At 42.2% G+C, this 20,795-nt stretch overlaps 1 non-coding gene across 1 annotated transcript; it reads right to left on the minus strand.

Moving 5' to 3' along the window:
* Positions 1 to 3,701: 3,701 nt before the first annotated feature.
* On the minus strand, positions 3,702 to 3,774 carry TRNAR-UCG (transfer RNA arginine (anticodon UCG)). The gene has a single exon. It is a non-coding gene; the product is annotated as a tRNA-Arg (tRNA).
* Between the last annotated feature and the right edge of the window lie 17,021 nt (positions 3,775 to 20,795).

A 20,795-nucleotide genomic window follows, 5' to 3' on the forward strand; every position in this document is an offset into this window, starting at 1 on the left:
GCAGTGCAAGAAAAAACCTGCAAGGGGAACAGCTAACTTATTCACAAGATTGATTGATATGTAGGGTTTAACGTCCCAGAACCACCATATGATTATGAGAGACGCTAACTTATTCACAACTATGCATCATGACCTAACCGTAAAAACAAAATAGGGACATTACAAAAGAATTCTCAGATTACCAATATGAACTTAAACAACCATTTCATGCTTCATTTTAAGGGAAAGATGAAATGTTCTATGGTTCACTTAGCAAATAAAGCACTACCACATCCACCTTTCTGGCATCATATTATCTCTTTAAATATTTCAAGGTAAGGGCTAACCATGAAACCTCTTTTGTACGCACTTTGGTAGAGCGAACCGTTGCATCCTTAGCTCAAAGGGGCCCTGAAACGCTTTTTTCGAGTAACCATGGAATGAAATCACTTAGAGAGCTTATTGCCTCACGAATTCAACGCCGCAAAAATTTTAACAATCCGTCCAGCAGTGGCGTTACAAAAATTTGTCGTATGCTGCAATTGCATTCTCTCGTCTCTCATCCCTCCGAAAGCGTTGGAAGCTAACAAGAGAGAGATGGCAGTGGCGAAAAATACGTCACCAGCCCATTGTGGCCTCGAGCATGTTTTTCTGTTTTTTTCTTCGAATGCGTGGTTTTTTTCAGTGAGATCGCGTGCGCATGCGTGAAGTCACGGCCTCCCGCGGCAATCTCTGTAACGATCGAGCGCGCCATGTTAAAATCAGCCAATGGCTGATAGATGGGCTTTCTACGGGTGATCTTGGAGCATCTTCCGTCATTTGTCGAGGGAAGAGAAAGGAACTTTTAGCTGATTTCATAATTTAATGTTAATTCCAGGCCGCGTGCTGTGCTATAGTATTTGGCACGCGTGTTGTCGGGAGCCTCTACTACCGATCGGTAGCGTTTTCTAACCATGCTCAAAAAGTGTTGCAGGGGCTTTTTAAGAAAAAAAAAATGAAGGCAGCATTGCAGGTGATGCCAAATCTGAAAGAAGTGTTGAGCTGGGGGTCCTTCTTTGTGTCTTTTTTAATGCCGATATCATTTTATCGAACTCTCGGCTGGTTTTCGCCGTCAGCGTTAACGTCGCCGTCATGTCCCATATATGCGTGTATGGCTTTCAATGGCGGTGGCTACGTTTGTGTAGAGAACATGCGTATACCAGTTGTGCTCATTTGTGGCCAAAAGAGAATAAGATACAATGCTTATCGCATAAATAAACTTTCTACATAGTTGATACGCCTTGGCTTAGACTGTAACCAATCACTTCGGTCAAGGCGCTGAAATGCTCGATGGATCGTTCAATGTGCCGCATTTCGGAACCAACATCAAAACTATCGATTTCATTTTATTCAAATGAATTCAACTAAAGAATGATTGCCCACAGATTTAAGCCTTATATCAATCTTTTTCACCAAAACAAAAAATGAATCACTAAAAATATTGAAACAATGCAGTGCTTGCTAATTACACTTCATGACTGAAAGTCAGACGAAAGAGCAAAGTAGTTTTTTTTCTCGGAATGCAATATCGAATGCTTTGAAATTATGCTGTGAATAAGGCACATTCGCAGTCAGTGATTCGAAAGTCACGCTTGAAGGAGATTTACGTAAGATCCACAATTTACGTAAGATTTACTTCTAGTCAGCATTCGAGCACTGTAGCCTCTAATTCACCGCGGCGGGCTGCACAAAGTGTTCACTGTCTCTATATGGAGCTCGAATAGGGTAAGGTGCCCTCGACACAGTTTGTTCAGGCGAGTGAAAGAGGGGGATGTAAAATTGGTTAATTGTATTGTACAAAAGTTGGCCCCAAACGTAATTTTAGTTCAGCTGCGCAAGTACACCAAGACAGGTGGACCTTCTGGAAACCGGATGCGCGTTATTTATTGCCGTATAGATACCTGACCGCACATGCTTGGTGTCGAGCCCGTGACCTCATGCTCAGCAGTAGGAACTACTAGCCAGGGAGCAGAAGCGGTGGACGGTTCAACAAGTGGTCCTCCGGTTGAATGAATGTTCGAACAAATATAGGAGTGTGCTAACTCATCTCTTCGTCCGGTGCCCTGTAAAAAAAAAAAAATAGGTGTATGTCGAGTGCCTAACCTATGATATCATATTGTCCAACACACACGCACAGTCTATAGTTGCACGAAGTGTCACAAACTACTGTAGCCAGCTTGTCCTTGTTCTATGCTTGGCATTTTGGAATGCATATACGATGATAGGCTTGCAGAAAGCAGGAAAAAAATTGTTTGCTCAACCATCACTATATACGGGAAAAAAAGGAATTGTCAGATGTGCGATTCAAATTCACGCCAGTAATGCAACCTGAACGCAGTGCTTTGGACCACTTGACCACATTGATACGCTCATCAGTTTCTCATAAGAGAATACAAGTGGAAATGCTCCATCAGTGTTTTTGTTATAAAATGAAGCCGGCTACGTAAATAAACATGCGTGAAATAATTACAGAATTGCCACTTTTGCCTATAGCAAGTTGATTTCGGCTTCCTTTTTTTTTGCCAAGTCACATGTAGAAACTTCCAGTCGCTTGTCATGTTTTTGAGGCTTATTTTCATTTTTGATTAAACATAGTCATTGTATTTATCATCACGTTCACCAATAACACGTTCGTAGTTCATTATAACAGTGTGTGTGTTAATGAGTTTGTGGAGTGGAGTGTGAAGTCAAACGAACTTTGGGGAAATCAGCAAGTAACATTAGGCATGCTCTGATAAATGTGCATTCAACCGAATGAAGAGTAATAAGGAGACATTGTTAAAAGTAAAAATGTATTTCGCTTATAGTTACTTATAAGATCGCTACAAAATAAAAACGTGACTTTTTTTCAACTCTCCCTCATTTTCGAATGACATTCACTATTATTACTAATATTATTTTGCAAAAATGGGAAAACTAATTACTTTTACACTTCTTTCTGGCTTATTTTGCAATGATTATTTGCTTGTTAGCTCGGTAGCATCTGGTGACTCTGGCGTTGAGAGGAGTCAATAAAATCACAAGGGTAGTTTTCATCGTGAATTCCATGCTTGTGTTTCAGAGTTCAAAAACAATTGTTTAGTGATGATGATGATTTGTGGGGTTTAACGTCCCAAAACCACCATATGATTATGAGAGACGCCGTAGTGGAGGGCTCCGGAAATTTTGACCATTTGGGGTTCTTTAACGTGCACCCAAATCTGAGCACACGGGCCTCGACATTTCCGCCTCCATCGGAAATGCAGCCGCCGCAGCCGGGATTTGAACCCGCGACCTGCGAGTCAGAAGCCGAAATTGTTTTAGTGTTCATACCTTCACTGAACGAGGGAAAGATGGAAAATAGAGTGATTTGGGGCATCTTCATTGTGGTAAACAGCGCGAACACCCAGACATGACCCATGTCCGTGTCTACGTCTACTCTATGTCTCGGTCTTCGCACTGTTAGCCCCAATGAATGAGAGCAGTTGTAGGTGAGTCAGACGATATACGACCCCTTAGTCCGGGGACATTCACGTGCCACCCAAAAAGGAGGCAACGGTCGCCGAGTCACTGTGGGGCAATTGCAGATTGCCGCTACCGTTATGACAACTGTGAAATGCAGAGTTGTTGCAATCTAGCAGCCGCGCTTGTCCTCAGACGTGATTGCTAAATGCGGTGATAAAAAAAACAAAAAAAAAGTTTTTCGTCCGCGACAGGACTCGAACCTGCAATCTTCTGATCCGAAGTCAGACGCCTTATCCATTAGGCCACGCGGACGAACACGAAGTTTGGTTGTTTTTCAACAATGAAGTATTTTGTGCGCATAGTTCGTATGGGGAGGGGGCATTCAGTTTCTAATTTTTTACAACAAAATTCTTCTTGTTGATTGCCTTTCGGGAGAGGACCTGGTCGCGTGTGAGCATATTTTTCTGAATAAACAGTGACCTCGTATTTCTTTTCTTTGGGGGGGGGGGGGGGGAGGGCGGAGAGAAGAGGGGGAGGGGTAGATAATTTGATGCGGACCGCGGCATTTCTTCTTCACTAAGTTCATTAGTTTTTAAACGTGGTGCGTGAATGTAAAATATACTCTTGAAGCTCTAGTATATAACGAAGTTTTGCTAGGCTTTACAAAGTAGTGTATATGCACGGCAATGTATGAAGAAGGCATTTATAATTTTAATAGGTAGAATGGGAATTTATATATGTACTCATTTGAATAACTAAATCAGGAGGTCGTTACAAAGGGGAAGAAGAAAGGCGAACTATGTAGACAGCAGGTAAGAATACAATGCAGATGGGTTAAACAAAAACAAGCATGTTCTAGATAACCGACCTAAATGTGCTTGGATTATTGATTTATGCTAACAAGAAGGAAAAACACGTGGTTGCAGTTCATTCATTGTCTTGGTATTAGCAATTCCTGAAACAACTTTGTGGATGAAAAAGGAATGCACACTTCATATGAATGGTAAGTGCCAGGTGATTATGTAAGATGAATAAAAAGCCTCCAATGTTTGAGATATTCGTTTAAAGTATTGTGTGAAGTTGGGTGATAATCTTTTGTGTTATCGAAAGAAGGAGGGGGGGAGGGGCATCATCTATACAGAGAGGCCAGCTAGACCCAACTAGTGCAGTGTCACATACCCTACGGCAGTCACGTGTGTGTAATCGTGTGAGTTAGCGGAATCAGCCCACAAAAAGTACCGATGTCGTTTATGTATGACATCTGAATATATATTATAAAACAAGATATCAATGTTTTAACGTGTTTGCTCCCTTCGTCTACGGCACGACGCCGTGACAATAGAATACGTTTTTTTCTTGTTCTTTTCTGTCTTTAGCATTTAAATGTACTTTATTTACATTTGCGCTGCTTTATTTCACTCCCACACAGTGCGTTGTTATCAGCAGTGGTAAGTGAAGTGGGTAATAATAGGAAAAAGAAAACAGAGAAAATGGGAGTTGTTATTATCTTCTTCGACAAAACTTCCCCTTCCCGGCTGATTAGGTTTCTATCTGCGGCGACCACTACTAGCCCGAAAAAAAAAAAAAACGGAAGCTTGCCTTCCTCTACCTTACGCCAGAAACTACACACATGCAGCAGCGTGGCGCTGACTCGTTAAACGAAGACTGTGCCGATTAGTCACAATGGATGCTCTGTGGTTCCGATGCTTGATCCCAGCCATCGTCGTCTCTCCAGCCAGTGTCGGGTCAAGAGGAGTGTGTTGCGCAGTAGTCCACCCCAAGGGGCGTGGAGACGCCTGACATCTGAAGCCTGCGGATGTCGAGCTAGCACAATCACGCCACTGGCTTCCGCTCGCCTAGGCGCCTTCAAGCTTCCTGGAAGCAATAGTCTCTTCGGCTTCCATTGCCTAATTGCGCTATCGTAGCAATAAATCGCAGCACGCCGCGCGCACTCCTGGCGCCTGCTCAGTTCAGCTAGCCGTCAAGTTGAGACAGACGTCTCGAACATTAGCCGATGCCAACACATGCTGTATACCTGTACCTATGAGCGTAATCGCTCACCGGTGTCGCGTGCCAGTTTACGCCAGTTAAAAGTTTGAAGCAGAATTTATGGCAAATAAAACGTGTGACCTGCGTCTCACAAAGGCTGAAGTAGCTACACAGAGCGTAAAAATATACTTTCAATGACGCGTGCGAAAGTTTTGTGTCAGTAGTTAACACGTGACTTGTGCATGGACTCATAGGACACTGGGTGAAACATCGTTGTTACCTTTTCTGGTACTCCATCAGTGAATACGTGAGCTTTCCGCACGCTATATGTCGCTCATGGGCAATTGCTTTACGCTGTACATATTTTATTGCGGTTCTTCAGCAACTGGTTTTTAATGTGCAAAAAAAAAAACAAACTAGAAAGTTAAGTGATCAGTAAAAGCTTTGCCATTTGGACGATGCAGTTTCCTCAGTTAAAATTTCTAAAAACCACAAGTGCTCTTTAGTGTCACTAAATGACCGTTTTTTGGATATATATACAGGTTGCCCCAATCATCAGGCAGCACGAAAAAAAAAAGAGGAATGTCGTTACGCAAAGCAAACCAAGTGCATAATTTTATCAATATATTGTACTAGCCGTTACTGATCTTTTCGTTATTGGAATTTAGGTAACTAGTTCTTAGTACCTTCTAACTCTACAAGGACACAAATAATAATTTTAATGCCATTGAGGCATATGTGGACATTTTCAAATGAAATCTAAGAGAGCTGTTTCCAGCAGCGTACTAATTGCGGGCACATCTTGTTGTAACCGAGAAAGCATGCTTAGCAATCGGTAGATAACTGGCCATAACTGGCCAAGAATGGGCACATAACTGGCCCGTTTTTTCACCCACGTCCATCAGTGTCACCAAAAACAGCATCACGGCTCCGATATCGCTTCTGCCCTTTCACCATCGACTCTTTCGTGCGGCTGTGGGTAACATCAGTAGTTGTTGCCGGCCTTTCGTCTAAGCTCCTTTTCAAGTACCACGGACCACCGCGTGGTGTCGCAGACCTGTCCTGATAATTATGTGGTTGAAGCCGCACACCATCTTCCAACCTTCGTCATCGGGGGCGAGAAACCATCCACATTAACTGTCTCAAGCCGTATTATAACCCTGTTACTTCTCTTTAGGTCACAAGGATGACAACCTATCAACACCAGGGGTGATTGTGAAGAAGAAGACAGACACGCGCTGAAATGCATCGCCATCGGCGGGCTTGCTTAGGCAGTTCGCTCCCTGGCTACGCCTTGCCTGCTGTTGCTGCATGCAGTAAATTTTTTACACCCGTAAGGATGTAAACTGGCTTGTCGCGAAAGGAACACCCCTTTAGTGTTTTCGGATACAACATAGTGAGAGGGTGTTAGCTCAACACCCTCGACGAAGGGTGTCCAGCAAAATAAAACTTAGGTGTTAGTGTGTTCCTATACTTTAACAGCCTTTTACCAGGGGCTGGAAGGGTGTGTGCCCCATGCTATATTGACTCTCACTGTACCTCAAATGGGTAGGCATGAGACACGCTATTTACATCTACGAAGGGTAATAAGAGAAAAGGTTTTCGGTTAAGTCCGCTTCAAAAAGGAGGCTTTTATGGTTATACAATTAGTACAAATACTTGGAGCCCTAAATAGCGCAAGCATCTCCTGTATATCCACTGGAGGCTCAGTGAGTGGATACAACAAGAGTGCTTAGAATGTATGTGTGTGTAGACAAACAAACACAATATATTGAAGACAATAGTACCCGTAGCAGTGCACATGTCTCATGCAGGATGCAGACATATACACGTTCCAGCAACTTGATTTGCAGTTTAACTTGCCATCGGGAAACCATGTGAGTTCAGCCTCACGTAGTTCATTTCAGACCTTCTTATTATACACAAATAACAGAGCTGCTCTGGTACATATCAGTTCCACTTATTGAGAGATCTTTTTTCACGCCTCCTTTAAGTAAATAAATATTTGCGTAAAATAAATGCCAAGAACGTGTATCACAACACAAATTTTCTTTCAAGTGAAAACATAGATATTTATTATGATATTTTATACATGTTTTGTAGCACACAGCCATGTAAAAGAAATCAAAATAGGACACTGTATGTCGGATTGCCATTACGAAATAGAATGTTACACTTATACAATTTATCAAATAACAAATAATTAAAGGTACAGTTAAAATCAGAACAACAATTACCATGGAAGTAGTAAGTCTAGAGCTAGACACTTTTCCAAGAATGTTGAGAAACTTCGTGACAACGGACGTTAGCATTGTTTTATAAAAGACCAGAATAAGTCGTTCGAGCACTACAAGCGTGTTTAGAGTTTAATTGATTGATATGTGGGGTTTAACGTCCTAAAACCACCATATGATTATGAGAGACGCCGTAGTGGAGGGCTCCGGTAATTTAGACCACCAGGGGTTCTTGAACTCATGGGTCTACAACATTTCCGTTTCCATCGGAAATTCAGGCGCTGCAGCCGGGAGTCGATCCCGCGACCTGCGGGTCAGCAGCCGTGTACCTTATCCACTAGACCACCGCGGCGGGGGTGTTGAGAGTTTGGCGGGCGTATTGCAGAATAAACAGCCAGTATGCACACACTACTGCAAGTCAATTCCCTTTAGATAACAGTAAACCATTTCGAATGGTCCACCATACGCCACAAAAAGTCTGCCTCCTCCAGGGAAATTCCCACTTAAAGTCATACGTTATGTTTCTGGTATGTCATTCGATATTGACTAAGTGAAAATGGTATTTTGAGCATAAGAATACGCTTTGCGGCTTCGCTTAAATCTTGTACACTGCAACAAGTTGCTCTAGAGAACATGACAAGACACAGCGTGTTTTAAACATATTGTACAGGTTGTGTACTATTAGCCACGAAGTTCTGGGGAGCCAAATATATTTTTGATGTGTGCACCATAACTCTCATTTAGGTGGGAGATTGAAAATATATAGTGTATTCCACTAAATAAAGGGTGCAAAAATCATGCTAATAAAATATCATTTAAGAGAAGTGAGCCTATATCTGAACGACACGTTGGTGTATTTAATCATTCCTAATTGTGAGCGAACACAATTCATAAGCTACGTTCGCGCTTAGGAAAAATAAGAACATATGAAATTCAATTTTCACCAACACTAGTAATCACTGTGCTCACAATGCTGACATTCACGACCAAGCGCATGTTTGTTGGTTCTTTCTTCAACGCATATTCTGACGTTTTGCGAGGACACGACCGCAAGATATGTGCGCGCAACGACAGAGCCTAAGGAGCTAACAGCTATCTCAGATCTGCGCCTACTACGCGTTTAGCAGCTACAACCACCACCGCACGCCGTACGCAGGGCCAGCCCGACTCAAGCCATGCTGACCTGTCCCTAGAAGACGCCGCTGCTACGTAGTCTCCGCAGTCACCTCTGAGGAAAGAACCAAGTCGGTTGCAAAACGTCGGGTTTCTTCAAAACGTTTAGTTGGAGTCTGAATCATCTCGTACTTTCATACCCAACCAGACAGACTTGTCGAATGTTCACATTCAAGTTCTAACCTGTCCCTCCTCTTCACAGCACACACGCCTATATTCCTCGCTCTCTCTTTCTCATTCCACCCGTAGCTTCCGCAATGACAAGGTGTGCGACAAGACACGTGCAATGCGTTTCTCTTCAAAATCACGCACTTTCCTATTCACCAACCGCATTTGTGTCCCTATCCATAGCTAATATGCCAAGAAATTTTATTCAAGTTTAAAAAAATTGAAACTTACAAGATAGTATTGTGTGCTGAGAACATCGGCTATTTTCCACGATCATTTCTTAAGAAAAACATTAAAAACATCGCAATGGAAAGAAAAGCCTGCTCATAACGTTTAGTTGGGGATAACTCTAATTGTACGTGTTCACACGAAACAGCTTATCCATGCTGCTTCGCTCTCGCTCGCGAAAATTTCTCGCACGGAAATTTACATCTGATTTTCAGAGTTCATGCAACTCATGAACTGAAATATTTGGCAGGATCATCCAATACCTTTAATAAATAACAGTAGAAACGTAAACGATTCGCATCGTGCGCGCTATGTGAATGCAACAACTAGAAAACACTCGAGAAAGTTAAAACTTCCAGAACACTCAAGGCCGATACACCCAAGTCTCACTACGAAACAGGTGGCACTGTTAAACGAATATAAGCAGCGTCTCACTAATACAGCACCGTCATAAATGTGCATGCTATGAACATATATGTGAAACATGCGGGAACGCGATGCACGTCCACGAACACATGAATCACACAATCAAACAAAATTGCACGAGCAGTAGTCATATACCCATTTGAACGTTTATTTTAGCTTAAAAGCCAGTTGCTTTGACAAAAAAACACCTACCTTGCATAGTACAAGCGCACATTCTCAGGATTTAAATACGTAACTATATGCGTGTAGCCAGCTCGTTGCAAACCTGAGCGCCTCGCATTCCATCGAGCGGGGAAAGTAGTTACCGAAGCTCCCAACCAAACAAATAAGCAGTCTGTAATTTGCAGTATCACATCAGTGCCTCGGACTGAACAATATAAGACGCCGTAGCTGCTTGATTCATGGAGACAAAGGAACCTTTTTCTGGAGAGTTCGACCATTTTGCTTGGAGGTGCAGTACAGTCGGAAGACAACGTATTGGTGGCATCTCAGATGACGAAGCGCACAAAAGTGACGTTCAACTTCCAACGTGCTCACAAAAGCAGCACACAAGCTAACGAAACGACTAAAACACATCACCATGCAGCTAATAAGCGCCAGTCAGTCAGGGCGGAACTCGTTCAAGGGCGCATGAATGAGGCGCGCAATCGCAATGCTTCCTTGGAGGAGTGCAAGTGAGAAAATGCGAATGTAGGAAGAGTTTCAGAGCAAAGCCCTCAGTTCTCTCCTTCATCCACGCATCAGAGAGCAGATGTTCTGCGCATGCGTGGTCGTGGCCTTGGCTGAAACGAAGACATGCGCTTCGCAAGCGCTCCCGAGCGTAGGCATGTCGGGCGCAGTGCTACGGTACAACGTATACGCATTTGCTGTTCTCCCTCCCTCCTCCCCTCATATCTTTCGTGCCCTCCAGCCCTTCTCGAATGCGCTGCGTGCGCTGACCGTGCGATTGTCTGACCTTTATTTCTTGCCCTAAAGAAACACTTTCCATGCTCCCGCAATGATTGCAGGAAGTAGCGCCTTGTGTTTCCTTTTCAACCAAGCACGTCTTGTCTTCCAGAAGCTTGTGAAAACGACTTGTGCTTGAAAGGCGTTTGACCGAGCAAGGGTTTTGTAATAAATTCAAGCTATTTTTCACAATTCCTTATAACTTTGAATATGTGCTTTCAATAGATGATCGTAGTAGCTCGTCCATTTATTGGCATTTAATGTGGACAATATAAAGCAGTAAAGCAATGTCGAATCATATAGTGCGCAAAAAGTTACTTTATTTTACATTTTCCCGATTGTTCTTGGAGAGTCCTGTGATATGTGCCAATGCCTCGACTATTTCATTGTTTTTGTGATCTCTACGACATTGTAACCTTAAAAAAGGCCGTAAGATTTCGCAATGAGCGCGGTTTTATTACGCAAGAATAGATGTATAGCCTAATGCTTACACGTGCACCACCCTCTCCGGTGGTCTAGTGCTTATGGGGCTCTACGGTTGACCTGCAAGTCACAGGATCGAATCCTGGCCGTTCATAGGGGCCACATTTTCGGTGGAGGCGACGTTGTATGAGGCCTGTTTAGTCAGACGTAGGTGCACGTTAAAGATACCCAGCTGGTCCAAGTTCCAAGAGCCTTTCACTACGGCGTTTCTGATAATCATATGGCGGTTTCGGAACGTTAAACCGAACAATTAATATTGTATTCCTTTTAGTTAAAAGAAATATATATATATATATATATATATATATATATATATATATATATATATATATATATATATATATATATATATATATATATATATATATATATATATATATATATATATATATATATCTTCTTTTAAGCCGAATTCTGCTTTCAAGAATGTTATGCTGATGGTATCACATGAAAAGGAGCAATGAATAAAACGAATGGCATGAATTTGAAGGGCCTCAAAGGTGTTTGCGAGAAAAATTTGAAGCGATCCCAAATGGCTTATGCGTACCCTAGTTTGGGTCGTATTAACGTTGTAAGCTACTAGATTTATTTGCTGGGAACTGCATGGTGATTGACGTCGTAAAAACATAAATATCTTGTTAGATGATGAAATAAGTATACATTAGTCACACGCGCACACCAGTGAGATCATTTCACATTGTCAGACATGAGTATAATATTGACTGACCTTCTCTAGCCGCTGGCTTACCATTTTGTATGGGCATTCTAACAGATTAGAATGGTGATAGAAAGACAATGTTTAGCACTTACTTGAATTAGGAACTATCACCTAGCGTGAACACCAATCTTAAATGTTGTGAAGTCCTGTTGAACAGCAACTTTGTCAATATAGTTAACTAAACAATAAATAACACAATTATCGACAAACATAAGAATTCTGCTAATAGCGTGTGATGGTAGGACATTATTGTAAATTTAATGAAGGATGGCGCCTAATATCACACTCTGAGGGACGCCTGATGCTACGGAATGGGGCTCAGAGGCGATGATATTGACGCGCACTGACTACATGCGGTACATTTGCTCAATCAATGTTAGAACTACAGGCGGTGGATTTAGTCAAAAAAGTTTTAGCAGTAAGCGTTGATGGGCTACATTGCCGAAGAAATATTTAAAAAAAATCAGGAAAAATTACATCAGTGTGTATGTTAGCATCTAGATTTATGTACAGTTTATAAAGAAAGGCAGTGTTTTGCAAAATACTCCCTTGCAAACGTTTGGATAAGAATGGTAAGAAACTCAAGCATCAAGGAAGTTACTATATGGGTGTATATGACATGAAAAATCATCCTAAAGGGCACAGATGTTATGAAAAGCCAGTCATAGTTTAGCAGTGAACGGTGTTACTTGATTTATAGACTGGAACTCTTTTGGCGAATTTCAAGAAGACAGTGACTCTGAAAACAACTATCTTATAGATATGTCGCAGAAATGAACTGTTTTTTAGGAACTTCGATGTCATTGCGTCAAAACTGGTGGATGACGATAGTTTAATAATGGTATATACTTGCGTTTGAAATGCCATCTCGCGAAATGGTGAAGCGAGGATTTATAGCCCCAAAAAGCGCAAGAAACGCAGCAAACAATGCGTCATATTTTTTGGGGGAGTACAGATGAGAACGTGTTGGTTAAATTTTAGTGGTGTTTTCATCTGATAACAGTTCACCGTGTTCGTTGGGCTAAAGTAGAGATTGTTTTGGCTTCGGGTTGATGGTTTGCTGAAATTCTGCAGCATTATCACTGATAATCTCAGCCAGGTCTTGGTGAAAGCAGGTTTTGACGGTTTGCTCGGACATATCCACGTTCTGCTTCGTAACAATCATGCCATCAGTGGTATTGTGGGTTTTGTTCAGCCTGATAAAAACGTCGCTCCTTCTTGTTTTTGAGTTTCTTTGAAGTTTTTTGTGAAGTATGGATTGTGACGAATAGCGTGGATTGCCGATGTTCGAATGTATTTATGGGTATATATGTGGTCTTTTCTTTAGAAAGAGATCAGTTTCATGATTGTCACTTTGTTTAAATGTTGTTTCGTATTCCACTTAAACTGCTCTAATTCATTAGTGATCACTACGGAATTGTCTTTATCGTAGAGACCATCATTTTCTCACGTAAATGATCCTCTGGATGGGTTAGGGCGAATGGAGCAAGAAACACCTTGTTGGAACTTATTTCATAAAGATAGGTAATAGACGATATCATTTTAGGGCTTGAAGACAGTACTAGACCAGAAATGTTAGCACTATTCAGTCGATTACGTGTTGGTTTGGTTGCCAGTAGAGTGAGGTAAAAGTGTAAACAGATAATGACAGATCCATCAGACTCCAGACTATCTACATAGTAGATGGTTAGATCATAAAAAGTTGGGGTAAATAAAATCCCCGAAGAAGAGAAGGTGCGCTTTCGGGTATCTCTTCAGTCTTAGAATGTTAGATTTCACAGGAAAATATGAAGAACTATTATAGGGGGCGGTATAGCACAAACCAACGGGAAGGTGTAACTTGGAAAGACATTGGATACATAACATTACCATGTCTTAAGAGCGGAGCTCGTAAGACCTGGAAAGAGTGGAGCTTAATAAGCCTTTTGTCGCGTCGGGTGGTGGGAACAGACACTATAATCATCATGAATATGCATGTGCTCTCATTGACCCCTTATTTTTTGCTCAGTCCTCTTGTTGATCTTGTGCTGTGCTCCCAAAACATGGGTGCCAATTTTTTTTTGCGTGGCCATGATAAATGAAAGAAGAGAACGAGTACAGAAGGACAGAAAGAAAAAAAGAAAGAAAGAAATAGAAAAAGAAACTGAGACGTAGAAAGAGAAAACAATATGCATCCAAAAATTTTGGCGCAAAAACTTGTCCTGAAAGGGCGGGGTTTGAAAGGCCGACCCCAAGATCCGAAGGCGAGCGCGTTAACACTTGGCTGCATAGGCTTGTATAGCAACCTTGCATAGCCTTGTGGAGCAAATGAAAGAGTGGGTGAGAAGAAATTATGGGAGGCGAAGCAGAGCGAAGGAAGAAGAGTACGCAGCACTACATAGCATATAAAGAATGACAAAGTACGAAACAGAATGAAATAGAAAGAGAGAGAGAGAGAGAGAGAGAGAGAGAAGGAAAAAAGAATGGAAAAGGAAGCATGCTAGAAATAGATACAGAGACAGAGATACATATGATTCAATAGGAAAAATGAGAAAGAAATTCAAACAACCAGACACAAAAATGACAGAAAAAACATGTGAGAGGAAAATAAGGAAAGAGAAAAAAAATTATGAAACAAAAATGAAGAGAAACAAAGGCCAACCCCACTCCGCACTTTTGTCAGGCTTGACAACCCAATACGAAGCTGCCTCAAGTTTTATAATCCACCTTGGTACTGATTACATAGCTGCAGTTTTTATGATCGCGCGTATCAGCAGTTCTAATTTATTTATTTATTCATTCATTTACGCAACATCGCTTTGTACCACATAACGTGGTCTAAAAGTGCCATCGGCGTCACTTCTTGCATCACCATTGGATTTCTGACATTTCCGAATCATGAAGCGGTAGGGCCTTTTCATTGCGTCACATAATGGCAGAGCGGGAAGTTAAATTGTCACGGGGATAATGGCCACGTGAACAGTGCGTGTACTATATTGAAGATGCGAAGGCACTAATTGGTAGTCAGTGAACTTCTGCGCAACAGTTGTACGTGGAAACTGCATTCAGAATTCAAATTGCTTTTTTTATTGATACGATATCTAAGGAGATGTCGGCGCACAATTATGGCACCGGCTACTTCTTAGCCCTTGAGTGAAACTTGAACACGGATCTTAAAGTAAAACATACAAGGCAGTGCACGGAAAATGAAACACTTGGGAACACTTATGCAAAAACACACTTATACGCACATATTTATTTATTTATTTATTTATTTATTTATTTATTTATTTATAATACCTCAAGGGCCCCAGTCAAGGGGTGTTACATGAGGGGGTAGACAGTTCACAAACAGATAATTTGTTCGATGGCTTCTTTGAAATGGGCGATGCTGGAGTGGTGCACGATGTCAGCAGGAAGATCGTTCCATTCTGCTGATGTTTGCACAAAAAATGAAGAGTGATGGGCAGTGGTATGCGCACGGGGTAGATAAACCACTTCCAAATGGCTGATACGGCATGAAAGACGATGGGCTGGAACGATAACATGGAACGATAACATGGTTTAGGTGCAATGCATGATAAAATGTGTGAAACAAACACAGTCTAGAAATTTTGCGGCGTGAAGCTAAGTTAACCATGTTAGCTTGAGATTTTAGTTCGGTGACGCTGCTAAGATAGGAATAGTCAGAATAAATGAATTTGGCTGCACGATTTTGGATAGTTTCAAGCGTTTTAATAAGAGCTATTTGATGGGGATCCCAGATGGCACATGCGTATTCTAGCTTCGGGCGGACTAGTGTTAGATAGGTTAAAAGTTTAACAGAAGGCGGGGCTAGACGTAAGTTTCTTCGGAGATAGCCAAGTACGCGGTTGGCGTCATTAGTGATGTTCATAATGTGGGATGACCAGGTCAGATCTGAAGTTAGAGTGATACCGAGGTATTTACATGAATTAGCTGCTGTTATTTCAGAATCAAATAGGAAGTATTTATTGGAGGAATAGGATTGACGGCGATGGAAGGAAATGACACAAGTTTTCTTTATGTTAAGGGACATCAGCCATTCTTCGCACCATGATTGAATCAAACAAAGATCAGACTGTAGGATGACAGGGTCGTTAGGATCGTGAATAGGACGATAAATGACACAGCCGTCTGCGAACAGACGAATGTTAGACGCTAAGTTTGATTGATTGATTGATTTGTGGGGTTTAACGTCCCAAAACCACCATTTGATTATGAGAGACGCCGTAGTGGAGGACTCCGGAAATTTAGACCACCTGGGGTTCTTTAACGTGCACCCAAATCTGAGCACACGGGCCTACAACATTTCCGCCTCCATCGGAAATGCAGCCGCCGCAGCCGGGAATCGAACCCGCGACCTGCGGGTCAGCAGCCGAGTACCTTAGCCACTAGACCACCGCGGCGGGGTTAGACGCTAAGTTATTGGGGAGGTCGTTAATATAGATTAGGAATAGTAGAGGACCAAGGACCATGCCTTGAGGTACGCCGGAGGTTACAGCGGATAGGGAGGAGCGATGGTTATTAGCAAAAACGAACTGCTTACGGTTAGTCAAGAAGTCAGATATCCAATTAAAAACAAGACAATTAAGGTAAAGACGTGAAAGCTTCAAAAATAATCTTTTATGAGAAACTTTGTGAAAGGCTTTTTCGATATCAATGAAAATGGCGTCTACAGGTATGTTATTATCCAGGCTAGAACTCAGGTCGTTAACGAACAGGGCGAGTTGAGCGTCACATGAAAGTCCTGTATGAAAACCGTGTTGGTTAGGGTGAAAGAAATGTACTGAACGTAGAAAAATTACTATCACAACAAAACGATAAGGAAAAGTTCGAAAGCCAACGAACAAAGTCTCTCATAATGTCCCTCGTTATTACTTGATCCAACCAGCACAAAACAGCAGAGCACACGTCTGGTTCTTATGAAGATGTATTTGCTCGTGTGCCCATAACAATCAACACGTCATTCACTTTAGCGCACACATATGATGGGTATCATATGACACTGCGCATAATAAGTACGACGTGTGTGATACAAATGAAGGTTCGGTATTTCTTAGTACTTGTCAGTAATTCCACTGTCTAGTAAGAAACATGTTAGGACTTTTAAAGCGTGCGTCTGTAAAACTCCAGTTCGACAGGGGCCAAGAAGTTTCTTCATGCTAATCGGTATGTGGTCTGGTGCCTACAGTTCCAATTTAAGACGGCGTCTCGGCGTTTCATGATGTGGACAGTATATGAGAAGGGGACATATGTTTTCATTTATAAATCCACATTCGCATTCGGGAGCTTTAGCTCTGCTAAATCTGTGCAAAAGATGTTTTGTGTAAGCGGTGCCTAGCCTCAATCGGTGAATAAGAGTTTCCATACTTCTATCTAACGCTTCGAATTCAATGCATGTATTGATGTAATATAAATCACAGCTCTTTGGATTTTCGTCAAACCAAGCAGTTTCGCTTATTTTGTAAGTTGTAGGCTTTAAAATACAATGCAAGTTATTTTTCGAAATTGGTAAAAAAATAGTAACATATTTCAGATGTGCTTGTCATGCCGCTTCATTGGCAGCTCTGTTTTCAGGAATGTTGCAATGGCCAGGTATCGACTGGAATTTAATCTCATGTTGCGCTTTGCTTGCTTTGGTGAGCTCTTTCAGCGTTTCGTATGTAATATTATCACTAATTACTGTCGAGTTTGTACTACAGGTTGATCTTAATGCGGCCTGTGACTTCATGTGCTATTGTGCTTATGTAAAGTGCCTATCAACTTAACTTGCCCTACAGCAAGTTCACACAACTTACAAGAAAATAGATGCAATCAAACGACAAAAGTCAATACTTGTCGTGCGGCTTGGCTATAGAAAGCTACTGCGTAATAGAAGGCAAAATTACCCCGCACGAGAAAATACGGCTCCCATCGCTTTGCACACGTGATTAGAATATATGAGAAACACTATGGGGGTGGCACACAAGTGCTATGCCAAGTCACGTGAAGTCTAGCGAATGCAATCGTAGTCCAGAAAGCCATGGACGGAAGAACACAACCTTCAATCACAGCCACGCGAAGAAATGATTTCACAAGAACGCACAATTTCACGCCAGTTGACACCTGAAAGGTATCAAACCTTGCTAAACTTTAGCTATAAAATACTCTGTAACCTGTCCTACATTGCTTACGGTTTTCTCAAGGAGGTTTCACAATAGTTCGCAATGTTTTGACTGATTATCAAGCTGTTTGTATAGAGAAGAATGCTAGACATTATACGTTCATGAAGCAGGGTCACAGTTGCTGATTTATTGATGCACCAGCAAAACACTGCGATGGCAGTATACTCATATGTACCGTTAAGAGCAGTGGGAACCACGCGTACCAGCTATCGTGAGTTAGCACCACGCGCTGCGCAGTGGCGGTGCGCGCGGCCCACCAGCACACTGTACAAGCGTGTCTTAAAAGGGGCTGCCAGCTCGCTGGCTAGAAAGAAGGCGCCTTTTCTGCCAAAAATCACAGCATATCCACGGAGTGAATGATGATGAGTGGGGTGAAGCGTTCGTTAGTCCGTCCGTGCTTCTGCCCGTTCGTTCGCTTTTGCTTCCATACACCCGTGCGTCCGTCCGTGCGTCCTTCCGTCTATGCGTCCGTCGGTTCGTTGGTCCATTCATCCGTCCATCTGTCTGTCTGTCTGTCTGTCTGTCTGTCTGTCTGTCTGTCTGTCTGTCTGTCTGTCTGTCTGTCTGTCTGTCTGTCTGTCTGTCTGTCTGTCTGTCTGTCCATCCGACCGTTCGTTCGTCTATGCGTCTGTGTGTCCATGCGTCCGCCCGTCCATCTAGTGAACACTCCAAGTACCATAATCTCGCATCATTTCATCATATATTCATAATATACGAGTACCGTCACCCCCATTCAGCGGATATTGCAAGAACTAAACGAGAGGTGGCTACCTACTGCTACTACTACTACTACTACTACTACTACTACTACTACTACTACTACTACTACTACTACTACTACTACATACATCAGGGACGCTCGACCCATTGCATAAGAAGCTTGGCCCCTAATAGGACAGACGCTGCCACCCGCGCTTGTCGATTGCTGCTGTCGCAAGTCATGGTCCCCACCTAACAGTTTCATGTCCTTGGGTGATAAGGCCATATGTATCGTAATTGATTGATATGTGGGGTTTAACGTCCCAAAACCACCATAGGATTATGAGAGACGCTGTAGTGGAGGGCTCCGGAAATTTTTACCACCTGGGGTTTTTTAACGTGCACTCAAACCTGAGCACACGGGCCTACAACTTATGTATCGTAGCGTTACATAATGTTTTGTTGTTCTGACCAGAAGGCTCTGTCGTCCTTCCTTTGAGTATGGTCGAAACGCAGCAAACCCAATACCTAAAGAACTTATTGTAGATTACGTACGTAAAAGCTTCAACCATTTCAATAACAAAATTATTCAAATTGAGTATTTGATTTGGTTTAACTTGAGAAGTAGTACATACCGTCTGATGGTTTGAGGGCACTGATCTCGAAACTATTAGTAGTCTCACATTATTTTGCATTATATCTGCCGTTGAATCACTTTAGTGCCAATTCATGAGATGAAGTGCAACCTCTAAATTGGTTTACCTAATGGAATTTCATACGTTAGTTTTCAATAATTTAGATTTCTTACTGACGTAATGTACACCTTTTTGAATTGTATGTACGACTAAGTAAATTTTTACAATATAGCAAAAGAGTGTTATGAGTTTTGTTAGGACATATCACGTCTAAGGCACAACCGCATGTATCTGCAAGCACGTTTAACTCCATGAGAACTTGTGAAGTTTGGCTTCTCCGCATTGAAGGTCTTTGTGCGAAGAAGCTTGCTTTTTTAAATGAAGTGATTCTATTCAATGAGGAAACCTTTTCACCCGCCACGCCAGACTAATCAATCTACAAAGAATACAATAAACTTGAGAGACAAAATTTGGATTACGTGTACAAAAAACAGGAGTTGCTCGTATGCAAAGCGGCAATTTTCTGGCATAAGAGTGAGTCCAGAAGATTTGGTTGCTTGAAGTACAGCTTCAAGACGCTGGAGTTGATTGTCAAAGCTTGACGAAATTATGACAACATTGTTCAAATACACGAGGCAAGTCTGCCACTTAAATCCAGCGAGCTCGGTGTCTATAACATGCTGCAACGTCGCAGACGCCGAGCAAAGATCAAAGAGCATGACGAACTCTGAGAGGCCGTCTGCTGTTATAAACTCACTCTTTTCTCGGTCTCTCGCGTCTACTTCGATCTGCTAATAGCCTGCCTTAAGGTCCATTGATGAAGAGTATTTGGAGTGGTAGAGTCGATCAAGGGTGTCATCTATTTGGGGTAGAGAGTATACACCCTTCTTCGTTATCTTGTTTAGTCAGCGATAGTCAATGCAGAAGCGTGATGTTCCATTCTTTCTCTTCACTAACACCCCCGGTGACGTCTATGGACTCTTGGAAAGCTGGATAATGTCGTCGCAGACCATTTCGTTGAGTTCTTTCTGTATGGCTTCACGTTTTCGCGTCGAAACTTTGTACGGGCTCTGATGGAGTGGCCTGGCATTTTCTTCTATTCGGATTCGATGTTTCGCGACAGGGTCTGTCGAATTCTCGATGACAACAAAAAGCTTTTCTTGTATTTCAGGAGAAGGTTTCTTAGCTGCTCTTTTTTATACGTCGGAAGGCTGGGATTAACTTTGAAAGCTGGTTAAAGGGTTTCAGTCGTTGGAGTAGATTTGGCGGAATCGTTAAGGGCGAAAGTGCTGCTGGCTTCCACCAGTATCTCTTCGAAGTAGGCAACTGTAGTGCCTTTGCTAGCGTGCTTGTACTCGTTACTGAAGTTCGTGAGCATCACTATTGCTTTCGCTCTCCGCAGCTCAGCTATTCCTCTGGCGACGCAAATTTTATGGTTGATCAACAGGTGTTTGTCACCTTCAACGTCGCC

This window comes from Rhipicephalus microplus, chromosome X (genome assembly GCF_043290135.1).
Source record: "Rhipicephalus microplus isolate Deutch F79 chromosome X, USDA_Rmic, whole genome shotgun sequence".
Classification (NCBI taxonomy): domain Eukaryota; kingdom Metazoa; phylum Arthropoda; class Arachnida; order Ixodida; family Ixodidae; genus Rhipicephalus; species Rhipicephalus microplus.